The sequence below is a fragment of the Acartia tonsa genome, chromosome 14, assembly GCF_053477335.1.
Source record: "Acartia tonsa isolate MP-2025a chromosome 14, ASM5347733v1, whole genome shotgun sequence".
Lineage (NCBI taxonomy): Eukaryota > Metazoa > Arthropoda > Copepoda > Calanoida > Acartiidae > Acartia > Acartia tonsa.
Genome location: NC_137273.1, coordinates 35,937,409 through 35,949,760, shown reverse-complemented (window position 1 = coordinate 35,949,760; position 12,352 = coordinate 35,937,409). Strand labels below are relative to the sequence as shown.

Genomic DNA, 12,352 nt, shown 5'->3' with positions numbered 1-12,352 from the left:
TGACCATTTGTTATCAAATGTCAGATTAGAGTATGACTGTTTGTCATCAAATGTCAGATTAGAGTATGACTGTTTGTCACTAAAAGTCAGTTAGGAGCATGACCATTTGTTATCAAATGTCAGATTAGAGTATGACTGTTTGTCATCAAATGTCAGATTAGAGTATGACTGTTTGTCATCAAATGTCAGATTAGAGTATGACTGTTTGTCATCAAATGTCAGATTAAAGTATGACTGTTTGTCTTCAAATGTCAGATTAGAGTATGACTGTTTGTCATCAATTGTCAGATTAGAGTATGACTGTTTGTCATCAAATGTCAGATTACAGTATGACTGTTTGTCATCAAATGTCAGATTACAGTATGACTGTTTGTCATCAAATGTCAGATTACAGTATGACTGTTTGTCATCAATTGTCAGATTAGAGTATGACTGTTTGTCATTAAAGGTCAGGTTAGAGTATGACTGTTTGTCATCAAATGTCAGATAAGGGATTAACTGGGCAAATTTTGAGGGTCAATTTAATCACAGATTACGATCTTAATCACCTGAACTTTGCTCACATTGAGTCAGATTCGTCAGATTATAATCTGAAATCCCCCCCTGACAGATTAAAAATTTGGCGGCAAATCCTGAGTAATCTGAGTTTTAGTACCTTTTTGCGCAAAAACACAGGTTTTGTCAGATTACAATCTGACGAAATGTAATCAAATGTCAGAGTTGATTGATGAGGGGCGGGCAGATTAAAACCTGAGGAAAACCTGTCAAAACTCAGATTAGACAAGGTTTTGGCACTACTTGTCAGATTTAAAAACTACTAGGGACTTATTATATACCTATTTAAAACATTTTAAATTTGAAAAAAAAACATTATCTTCAAATCAGTGTATTGCCAACAACTTGTGGAAATATTTTTCTTGTAATAGTTTGCATAACATTAGTAAACCCACAAGTTCTTCCATGACATAAACCCAAACTTTCAATTTAATCCCTAGGTATTAACAGAAATAGAGGTATGGCAAATGAAGATGAATTATTAATTTTACTTGATAATTAAAATATTTAAAAAATGCAAGTATAAAAAAATAAAGTGTTAAAGGTAGCTAAAAAGAAGTTTGTCTTAAATGATTCTAAATTGTCTAACTTTGCGACAAATGGCAAAAATTTGCCAATTTCATCGGTTTGACTGCCTTGTATGCATTTTCACATTGTACTTCATTAACTGCCATGACAAATACCAGTGCTGTGGTAAATCTTCTTCAAGTTAAACTCCTTGTATTTTAAAGTTTGTATGTTTTTTCATTCAACCTTTTTTTTAAAAAACAATACACTATTCTAAGACATGAAGATATTTTCGATTTTAACCATCATTTTTAATTTAATTTGTCTCTTGTAGAAGTGAATTAATCAATGTAAGCTTGGTCGTTTTAGACTCCTTGGTGTTTTAAGTCTGATAACATAAAGTGACAGACCCTCCAATTTTCGTTTATAATTCATTTATATTGTGTAGTAAGGTTTCTTCAATTTATATTTCCCTTAACTCTTGGCTTTACTGCAGACTTTAAACCTAAAACCAATTAACACAATTGTCAGATGTTATACAAATATTTTACAAAATATTTATATTTGAATTGTGAACATTTTAACTAGGGCAGAACAAAAAAATGGACGAACTAGGTCGGTTCTAAAGTAGAATCTCAAACAGAAAATCGTTGGTCCCCCCCTCCACACTCATATTTGAAAATAAATTGAAAATAAGACGGGCAAGGATGGTAGTTTTTTTGTAAGTCATAAAATGTATAGTCAGAACCTTGGGACAAGCAAAAAATACTTATGGAGCAGATTATAAAAAAGGAGAGGAGGTGGGCTAAATCTAAAACTAAATAAGATTAATGAATTATTATATAATTAAATATATCAAAATATACTTAACAGGGGTTTGTTAAATATTTGTAAAGTATAATTTATGTCCATCAACCTTTGAATGTTCACCACTATAACCGGAATAACTTATATTATGCTTGATGCATACCTTGGGTTTACTTTCAGTTACACTATTAACATTATATTAAACTAGTTTCAACCACTATATTGTTTTCATTAGTGATGGCAATCTGTCGAATTTTTGGGCCGGATTCGGATTCTTAAAAGAATCCGTCAAAAAAAGTGGCAGATTCCTTGCGGATTCTTATTTTTGACGGATTCCGGATTCTAGCAGTATTTTTAAAGGCTTTTTTTTAATTAAAAAAATCAAGTGCTACATATGTCCTAAAAATTAATGTTCTTGGTGTACTCTATAATTCACTTCCGAGAATCGAACACGATTTTAAAATTTTTTATATGTAATGATGATAGGTATTCTTTGCCTACAAAAAGCAATAGTTGAAAGAAAAAACTCGAGACGCTAATTTTAGCATACCAATTGAGAATCCGGAATCCGCTAATAAAAAACGGATTCCAGATCCGGATTCGGATTCCAAAATTGGCCCAAAAATTGGACGGATTCCGGATTGCCAAACCTAGTTTTCATGAAATAAATCTTAGTTAATCATAGGCAAGTTCGCGTATCCTTCATACAATCAACCCATTTATTGCAAAACCTTTGTTTAACAGCCTTATCGTGCATTACAAATAATTAATAGTTAATTTGGCATTTGTAAATGTACACAATTTATCTTGTTGGGCATTGGTACTCTACTTCCTTTAGTTTAAACAAACGTAACAACATCCATAAAAGCGAAGCTCTAAATTGTAGGATTAACGAGCATAACACTTGTAGTGTGTCAGAACTGACTAAGCAGAATATTTATGCATACCTTAGTTTAAACAGAATTGTAAGTAAACTTGTTGCAAACTTATGAAATATGACACTGTTAACGGGGGGTTGTGAACTCGCTACACACTTTGATGCAAAGCATCTAAGAAGCTTTCCTTAAAAGAACGAATAAATTCATAGTGTAATTTCAGGAATTTCTTCTTAATTTTCTCTTAAAACTGCAAATTTCAATGGAATTGTTTAGGCTTTAACAAATTCTTGAATGAAAACCTCAATTTCACCCCTTTAAGTTACGCGACTACTCCCAAACTAATAATGACTTTTAACAGCTACAAAACTAGCGGCTTCGTTCCTAGCCTCTAAGGACTTTTCCCAAAGGGTAATTGAAAGAAAAAAGAATAGGTACCTAAAAAAATAAAGGGGAGGATTTTTTTTTTTTGGGGGGGGGGTTGAGGGTGTCCCAACCTCAAGAAAATATCTTTAAACCACAACAGGACCAGTAGATATATTCCCTGAAAAGTAGACCCAAATAGGTTCAGCAGTTACTGAGATCTTAAGCTTTAGAAAGACAGACATTGTTATACTTTGTTTGATAAATATGTTTAATTTAATGATTTAATTACAATACCGGCACAAATATGTATAAGCGATGTGGACTATAGTGCTTTCTATAAAATTACCTCACTGAAAAAAATATAAAATTAAATTAGAGAGGTAGGGCTAGGGTTGGTACAAAATAAATGAAAGGGTCTTAGCAAAACGTTTTCAGGAAAATATAATAAAATGTTGTAAATGGAATTGTAATATAAATTCTCTGTGTGAGCAATGTTTAAATTCTATTATCCACTTTACATAAATACATAAAGACTAAACAATAAAATTGTTCTCTAAAATAAGAGAGGGATCGGACAATGACAGTTAAATTGATGGAAATGATATTAATAGTAGCGAATTAGAAAAGAAACACGGATGGACCAAAAGACAAAGTGAGTTATAGGGCAGATGTAAAGACGTCATAAAAAATATATGAATACTGAATTGCGAAGAATCACAAAACCTTAAAAATGACCGAAAGACTGATAATCCACGTATATTGTTTACTGAATTGGTTAAGTGTGACTTCCGAATTTGTGGGAAGTTCTAGAGATCTTATTCATACGGACAAAAACCCCCAATACCAGGAACCATCAAGTTTCAACAGCAGATTTGAGTATATATTTATTGACACAAACTATTTCAAAGTCCTGAAATTACAAAATCAATTAATACAAAATTCCAGTTTTTATAACCACGTAATATTATTTGCTTTTTAAAAATCTTTTTTTCTACGGTTAAGAATCTTTGGGTACTTTGGCTTTAAAGGAAAATTATTTGGTTTGATAGATCATTGTTAAATGCAAAAATAAAGGCACATAAAAATTACTAATACATAATAATTGAATCATAATAAAGTTTCATGTGTAGCTGGCTAAAGCCTTTAAACTTAATAAATCCGTCCTATACGCCATTCAATTTAAATAAAATGAAAATAATCTACCTGAAGTTCTTATGGTTAAAGCACCTGGTATACTAGGGTTGTTCACGCACTATGAGACCAATGATAGGCCCGACTTTATTCTCCGAAATCTTCATCCACTCACATATCATTCAAAAGTAAAGAACGTGGAGACATCAAAACATAAACAACATTCCATGCCGCGTCTCTTTAGGAAAGGAAAGTCAAACAAAGACGACATTTGCGCTGAATTGGAATTGTGAATAAGGAAATTAATTTCGATCTTGATAAACACAAAGCTTCCTCGAAAAGAGGTTAAGACACACCCCCCGTTTGAAAGTCAAATTAACTTCCTTAACGAGATTCAAGATTTTTTGCGATGAGCACTAGCAACATTTCTCACTAAACTCAACTCACCATAATCACATGAGAATGGCCACATCCCGAAAAACATGACAATTTTTGCTCCTAACTAAATGAAACCCTGTGAAATGCATACACAATATCATACTCCTCACTAGGACTCATAATAGCTCACATTTTAGGATAGAAGGATGGGGATTGGTTTGTACCATACAATATTCCAGGCACATGACACTCACAAGATCACATACACAAAATCCTAAAATGGACAATCCTATTAATCATGATGTTATAAATATAACAACTTATACTGGTTAATAATCATTTCATAATCAATAGGTATAAATCATTATTAATAAATCAATAAGTACCTACGAAATCTGGTTGAAATGTAAACAAATAATGGTAAGAACAAATAACGAAATAAATTTTATACAAGAAAATTAAGATTTATAGGTACTTAAAACTAAATTTGTTAAGCATCAAAAAGAGTAGTTAGAAAAAAAAAATTCTAAATCCTCGGGCAGAAAGTTTTTCAAACTTAATGAATAAGAACTGTAACTATCTTAATCAACAATAAAACTTTTCAATACTTAGATAATAGCAAAATAATAATAATATCTCTGTTAGAATTTCCATCGAAATTATGATAAAATACCAATTTTAATCTTTGCAAAAAAAAATGAGAATTTAAATATGAATTTTCAATCATTCCTTGATCTGAATAAAATGTTTTACTTGATTGAAATTCATATGTAATTTTAAAGAAAATCTGCTAAAAAATACTTGATTTTTTTTTTCTTAGAATAAATATCGAATCACGCAACCTCGACACATTTATTCTTTTTTGGTAAACTTTTCAGGTAAGTTTTATAATGAATTGTACTTTTGAAAAGAAATTAGACTCAATAAAAATAAATTTGAGCATATGAAATAAAATAAAACTTAATCGCATTTTGCTTGATTCTTATTTTAGGCATAAAAATAGGCATATGAAAATGTAGCTTTTTACTAAAAAAAATGTTCTTAATTTTCATAAAATAAGAATCAAGGGGGGGGGGGGAAGTTTGTACAGTTATAGGAAATGAAAATTCGTTACCAAATTTTGCCCTGGCCGTTTGGGCTTGTTTTTATAGTTATCAACCTAATTCTTTTTGTAAACTCTCTTTTATGATTGGATCTACCTGTAAAATTTTGTAAATTGAATTTTGGGACTTTCCCTCTAGGGGCTAGTGGGGCAAAAGACCCCCCGAAACACTAAAATTTTAAGTTATGAGCTTATTTTTAAAGATATCAAGCTGATTTTTTAAATGGAACCTTTTATTACATAGATGAGTTGATTAGCCATCCCATATTTCATTTTTGCACTTTACTTCTAGGGGCTTTTGGAGTAAAACAACCCCCCCAAATACAAAATTTATAAGTTTTGAGCTTACATGCCCCTAGAGGTAAGGTGCAAAAATGAAATATGGGATGGCTAATCAACTCATTTATGCAATAAAAGCTTCCATTTAAAAAATCAGCTCGATATCTTTAAAAATAAGCTCATAACTTAATATTTTAGTGTTTCGGGGGGTCTTTTGCACCACTAGCGCCTAGAAGGAAAGTCCCAAAATTCAATTTTCAAAGTTTTACAGGTAGATCCAATCATATAAGAGAGTTTACAAAAAGAATTGGGTTGATATCTATAAAAACAAGCCCAAACGGCCAGGCCAAAATTTGATACTGAATTTTTATTTCCTATAACTGTACAAACTTCCCCCCCCCCCTTATTAATCATAATTTTTTAATAACTGCTTTTATTTTAATATCTGCGATAAAAATGAAGGTAAGGTTAATTTAAAATATGCATAGTTTATCTAAAATTAATTTTGTAATATTCATATAAATAATAATCAATATTTTAATAATATCATACATCGTGTTCATTATTATAAATGCTTATCTCATAGAAAATAGAGTTTACATTTTTAAACATAAACGAAAATACATGTACCTAGGAAAATGATTGCTATATAAAACTTTCTCAAGGTTTCAAGATTGTCCGAAATTGCTAGGTACGTATATTACTACGAATCTCTGCTCTTGGAATGAAGAAAAAAACGCGTGGATTACTAGGAATCTTTGCCTCCGGAGTGAAAGAAAAACTTTTATTTGCTTACAAATTTAAACAAATATCTTGATTTTTTGCGATAATCTTTTAAAATAATAATAAGGAATATTTTAAACATTATCATAATAATATTACATGTTGTGTTCTTTACTTTAATGCATTATTTCATATGAGAATCTGAGAAATAACATTTTTTAAGTAAACATGAACCATGAAAAAAATACCTCGAAGAATAATTATAAAAAAAATCTATTTTTCTCAATTTAAAATCTGCAAACAAAATCATTTGGTAATCCATACACACGAACTTTTGCTTTTCGAAATCATACTTAAAGAAACAAAATCTTTTAAAAATCTGCTTTAAAGTCTAAACAGTTTTGTAGAATTTTTGTGCTTAATTATGAACAATAAAATTAGTTGAATAATGAATATTTATTCTTTACAGAACCCATTTAGGTTCCCTTCACAAGATTTGCGGGGTTGGTAGACTTTCATTAACTTTCTGGCGGCAACACTCGCCATATTTTCACCCGCCATATTGCAGGCCCTTTACCCTGTGTCGGGCGGCAAGCTTGGCAACAGCCCGGTCGATTCTTGATTCACAACAGCACCAACCTCATTATCAGAAACGGCTGCAACACAGCCAAATTCAGCATCATCATTGTGAACGGCCACAGCCTCTTTAACATCAGAATTGACTGCAACACAAACAACAGCATCAACTGCAGAAATAACAGGTTTATCGACAACAGCATCACAAGCAGAACCAACAGGTTCATCATCAACAGCTACGGCAGTGCTCGCCCTAGCAGTGTTGTCAACAGCTGCGGCAGTATCTTTAACATCAGAATTGACTGCAACACAAAAAACAGCATCAACTGCAGAAATAACAGGTTTATCGACAACAGCATCACAAGCAGAACCAACAGGTTCATTATCAACAGCTACGGCAGAACCAACCGGTTCATTATCAACAGCTACGGCAGAACCAACCGGTTCATTATCAACAGCTACGGCAGAACCAACCAGTTCATTATCAACAGCTACGGCAGAACCAACCGGTTCATTATCAACAGCTACGGCAGAACCAACCGGTTCATTATCAACAGCTACGGCAGAACCAACCGGTTCATTATCAACAGCTACGGCAGTTTTCACCGGCCACGCACTCTCATCCTGGCGCAACCATTCTGGACCCAATCTGTACCTGGATCCTGGGTCCAAATCTGTTACCTTGCAGGTGCTCCTGGATGACTCTGAGGACAAAAAATCAGGCAAGGTGCCTCCACTAACACTGACAGCTTTATATGCAGATTTCTGCTCACCAGCTCCACAGTCAGCACTTGTACAGATAAAACCCCTACCAAAAATGGTTCTCCACAACATAGACTGGCCCACTTTCTGGTAGGTTGACGGGAACACGTCAGGATGGGTATTTCCAATGATAATATCCAAGCCTCCACTAATATATGTGAATCTTTCTGGCGGCATCTTAAATATTTCGGCGGCGGTTTCAGGATGGACCGAGCGCATCTCGTTGCCACCTCTGAGGTTAGGCATAACAGCTGCCTCAAATTCCCTCAAATTACCATCCCTGTCCTTCAGATAAAACACAACATTGCGGCAGGATGATTCACTGCCGTCAGCAACAGAAATGTTTGTGTATCTGCCGGTAGATTTCAGCTTCAATTTGTTGGACAGCTTCTCAGACACAAGCGGAAGATTCGCACCTGAATCAAACATGACGGCAGCATGGCAGGCGCTGCCGCCAGGTGCTACAACTGGAACTATTTGCAGCAGGAAGGTACATGTGCTAGGCGCAGAACTTGATTTGTAGACTGTATTCACACTAGCACTAGCCTCATGCAACATACGACTATGATAACTGTTGCAATTATTGGTGCCACAAACACCAAGCTTCTCCGATTTATTACAATTGTCAGCAGCATGACCATCACACAGGCAGAGTTCACACAACTTATTCTGCTGGACAACTTTTTTTCGGTCAACAACATCCATCTTCTTAAACGTGAGACAACGGAAAATCGGATGTTTATCCTTGCAACTTTCAATAGGACATGCACTATTCCATTTGGAAGTTTTGTCCTTTCCAGCACATCCATTTTCATTGTCACTGCGGCCAGATACTTGCGCGGCGGCAGCTCTGTCACGATTCCTCTTGCCGGCGCTAGTGTCATAGGACATATCACCAGCCAACATTGCTCCCCTTGTCCTCTCCAGAAGTTCTACAATCTTCTTGATGTCTGGCAGGTTCATGCTGCCTAACTCCATCATAATTTTCTCTCTCAGGGCATCTGGACATTTGTCTTTGAAAATATGAATCAGAGTTAGGTGGTGGTAATCCTTAGCTTCGGAACCAACAATGGCTTCTACCTCCTGCATGGTGCTTTTGAAGGTAGCAATTGCACTGACTACGTCCACAGGTTTATCCACAGGTTTCATCTTGTTCAACTTAGTCAAAATTTTCATAAACCGGTGGGTGTTTGACAAAAACATCTGATCCAAAAACAACCATTGTTCATTATGATCTCTAATTGCTGACACTTGCTTGCGCAGCTCCGGATTGGTTATCACCTTTTCCATACACAACATCAGACTTAGCCTCTGGTCAGTAAATCCGTAACCAGCGCACAGATCTTTAAAGACCTGTTTAAAGTTGGAGTAATCCGTGTCAGTACCATCAAATGACGGCAACAGGCTATTGTCCCAGCGCCAATACTGTGGGTTGGGACTCCGAATATCCACGGCGGACATACTCATGGAGAGTATGGCAGGTGTCCCACTCTCATCCAAGTTAGATGAACGACGTTCCATCTCTCTAAGCCTTCGGTACATATCACGTACTTCTTGGCGCAACTCCATGGAAATCTTAAGCACTCCCATGTCCATCCTCACTTTCTCAATGACATCGAGGTTCTTGGCGACAGTGCTCAACCTCGCGTCGTCTGAATCATTGTCAAGCCAGTGCAGAATTTTTGTACACTGCTCCAACAATGCATGAACTTTATCTGCAACATTTTTCTGTTCACTAGCTTCATCCAAATCACGCTTAAACTCGCGCATCTCACTAGTCTCCACGGCAGATTTTAGACTTTTTATTAGGTCAGATTGGTCCTTGACCTCACTAAAAATGTCACGAATTGATTTTAAATTCACATTTTCACATGAACTAAAACTTTGGCAGGCTTTTAGATTTTCATAAAACACTTTTAACTGTTCATCAAACACTTCTAGCCTTTCACTGCCAATAGCGATAGCTCGCTCAATTTTCTGCTTTTTAGTTAGTGGCATATTGATTCACTAGGTAATTATTTCACAGAAAAATTGTCAATGTTTTTTGCATCAATAATCACTAGATGCTATTGATCTCTTGAAGAATGCTAATGCCTATTCTTCAGATACTTTGAAGAATGCTAATGCCTATTCTTCAGAACCATTTGAAATTTGCTAATGCCTAAACTTCAAACTTCATTTCTTTGAAATTGTCTTAACCATGACACTTTGGTTAAGTGTGACTTCCGAATTTGTGGGAAGTTCTAGAGATCTTATTCATACGGACAAAAACCCCCAATACCAGGAACCATCAAGTTTCAACAGCAGGTTTGAGTATATATTTATTGACACAAACTATTTCAAAGTCCTGAAATTACAAAATCAATTAATACAAAATTCCAGTTTTTATAACCACGTAATATTATTTGCTTTTTAAAAATCTTTTTTTCTACGGTTAAGAATCTTTGGGTACTTTGGCTTTAAAGGAAAATTATTTGGTTTGATAGATCATTGTTAAATGCAAAAATAAAGGCACATAAAAATTACTAATACATAATAATTGAATCATAATAAAGTTTCATGTGTAGCTGGCTAAAGCCTTTAAACTTAATAAATCCGTCCTATACGCCATTCAATTTAAATAAAATGAAAATAATCTACCTGAAGTTCTTATGGTTAAAGCACCTGGTATACTAGGGTTGTTCATGCACTATGAGACCAATGATAGGCCCGACTTTATTCTCCGAAATCTTCATCCACTCACATATCATTCAAAAGTAAAGAACGTGGAGACATCAAAACATAAACAACATTCCATGCCGCGTCTCTTTAGGAAAGGAAAGTCAAACAAAGGCGACATTTGCGCTGAATTGGAATTGTGAATAAGGAAAATAATTTCGATCTTGATAAACGAAAAGAGGTTAAGACAGGGGTAAATAATCCTAAAAGCAGCAGTCTATCTTAAATAAAAGCCACAAAAATCATATTTCCCCCAATGGCATTACAGATGTACTGTCAAAGAAAATTCTAGAGTAGCTTTGCTCATAATAAATGCAAAGGTTTCGTGATTTAATTTGTTTATATTTTAGTTGGAATTCTGTTGGCGATGTTTCTGTTCCCCGTGGGAATTCTGGTCTGTTTGTGCATCAAGGAATTAAATTATCAATTTTTAGCATCGCAGCTACTCTAGAATTATACATGTCCCGTCTAAAACTTCTTGAAAGAATTAAAACAAAAGTCCGTTGTAATTGATGAAAAGTTTTAATAACCAAAGGCACTGTTTACTTTTTTTTATCCGTTTGTAATGTGAAGATAGGCTTCTTAAATTTATTTTGAAGACTCTCCTGGCTTATCAGCATTTACTCTACAATTCACTTTGTATGTCGGTTTATTCTTAACCATGTCTGTACTTGATTTCTACACCTAAGGGTTGGGATATGTGTTGGTAATTTTGTCGTTCAACCTACTTCTTTCATATGCAAGCATAGAGGGGACATTGGATTGTAGTTCATACTTCAAGAATTATTATTACTTTCCTTTATATGTTTCCAAACAAATAATTTTTATATAGATAAGGGGTAATTTTGTATATAATATCATTCATAACATCCTTTTATCGGTCATTGTCTTATCCCTTGAGATTAGGGCTTTTGTACATATCACATGCTATATAATTCTCTTACTGAAAAAAAGTGATAATTTGACAACAAAAATTTAGGAGCAAAAATGTGTTTTATGCGGACAGATAATGGTTTGAAAAATTGTACAACAGGGATAATTCCATGATGTGTATTAGTTGCTTTCACATAAAGAACCTATGGAGCTTTAAGTATCCCCCCCCCGCTTTACTTTTTAAAATAAATTGAAAAAAGTTTGTTAGGGGATAACTAATCCCGCGGGGTTACCCAGTACCCAACATAACCAACTCCCTCCATGTAATTCAAAGTCAGTGCTCAACAAGGAACTTTGTGTGAATTCTCCCGTGTATTAGGGTAATTAATCATTAATATTAAGTTTATTTAAAATCAGAAATAAAACAGGATCAGTTATGGCCATAAATAGTATACCTATCCTTATAATAAAGTAACAGGATGTGTGTTTGTGTGTCTGTCTAACCGATAAATCGATCGGGTTCTCCTTAACAGGGAAGCTTCTTATAGGTCCCGGGAAGGGTTATATCTATTTTGGGGGATGGTACCGCCAGCGCCACCCTACCAAGAGATATAACACCTAGAAAAAAATCCCCTCTCCAAAAAAAATTTAGTTTTTAAACTAAAATTAAAAATTATGAAGGATGCCCCCCTCCAATGAA

The 12,352-nt window shown here is 34.4% G+C and overlaps 1 long non-coding RNA gene across 1 annotated transcript in view; it reads left to right on the top strand.

Annotated features, from left to right (window-relative positions):
* The window catches only part of LOC145305443 (uncharacterized), a 43,603-nt gene extending 31,251 nt beyond the window's left edge, over positions 1 to 12,352 (top strand). The window contains exons 4-5 of the long non-coding RNA XR_013874596.1: positions 11,130 to 11,193; positions 11,761 to 12,352. This is a non-coding gene — a long non-coding RNA (uncharacterized LOC145305443). The remainder of the gene's footprint in view (positions 1 to 11,129; positions 11,194 to 11,760) is intronic.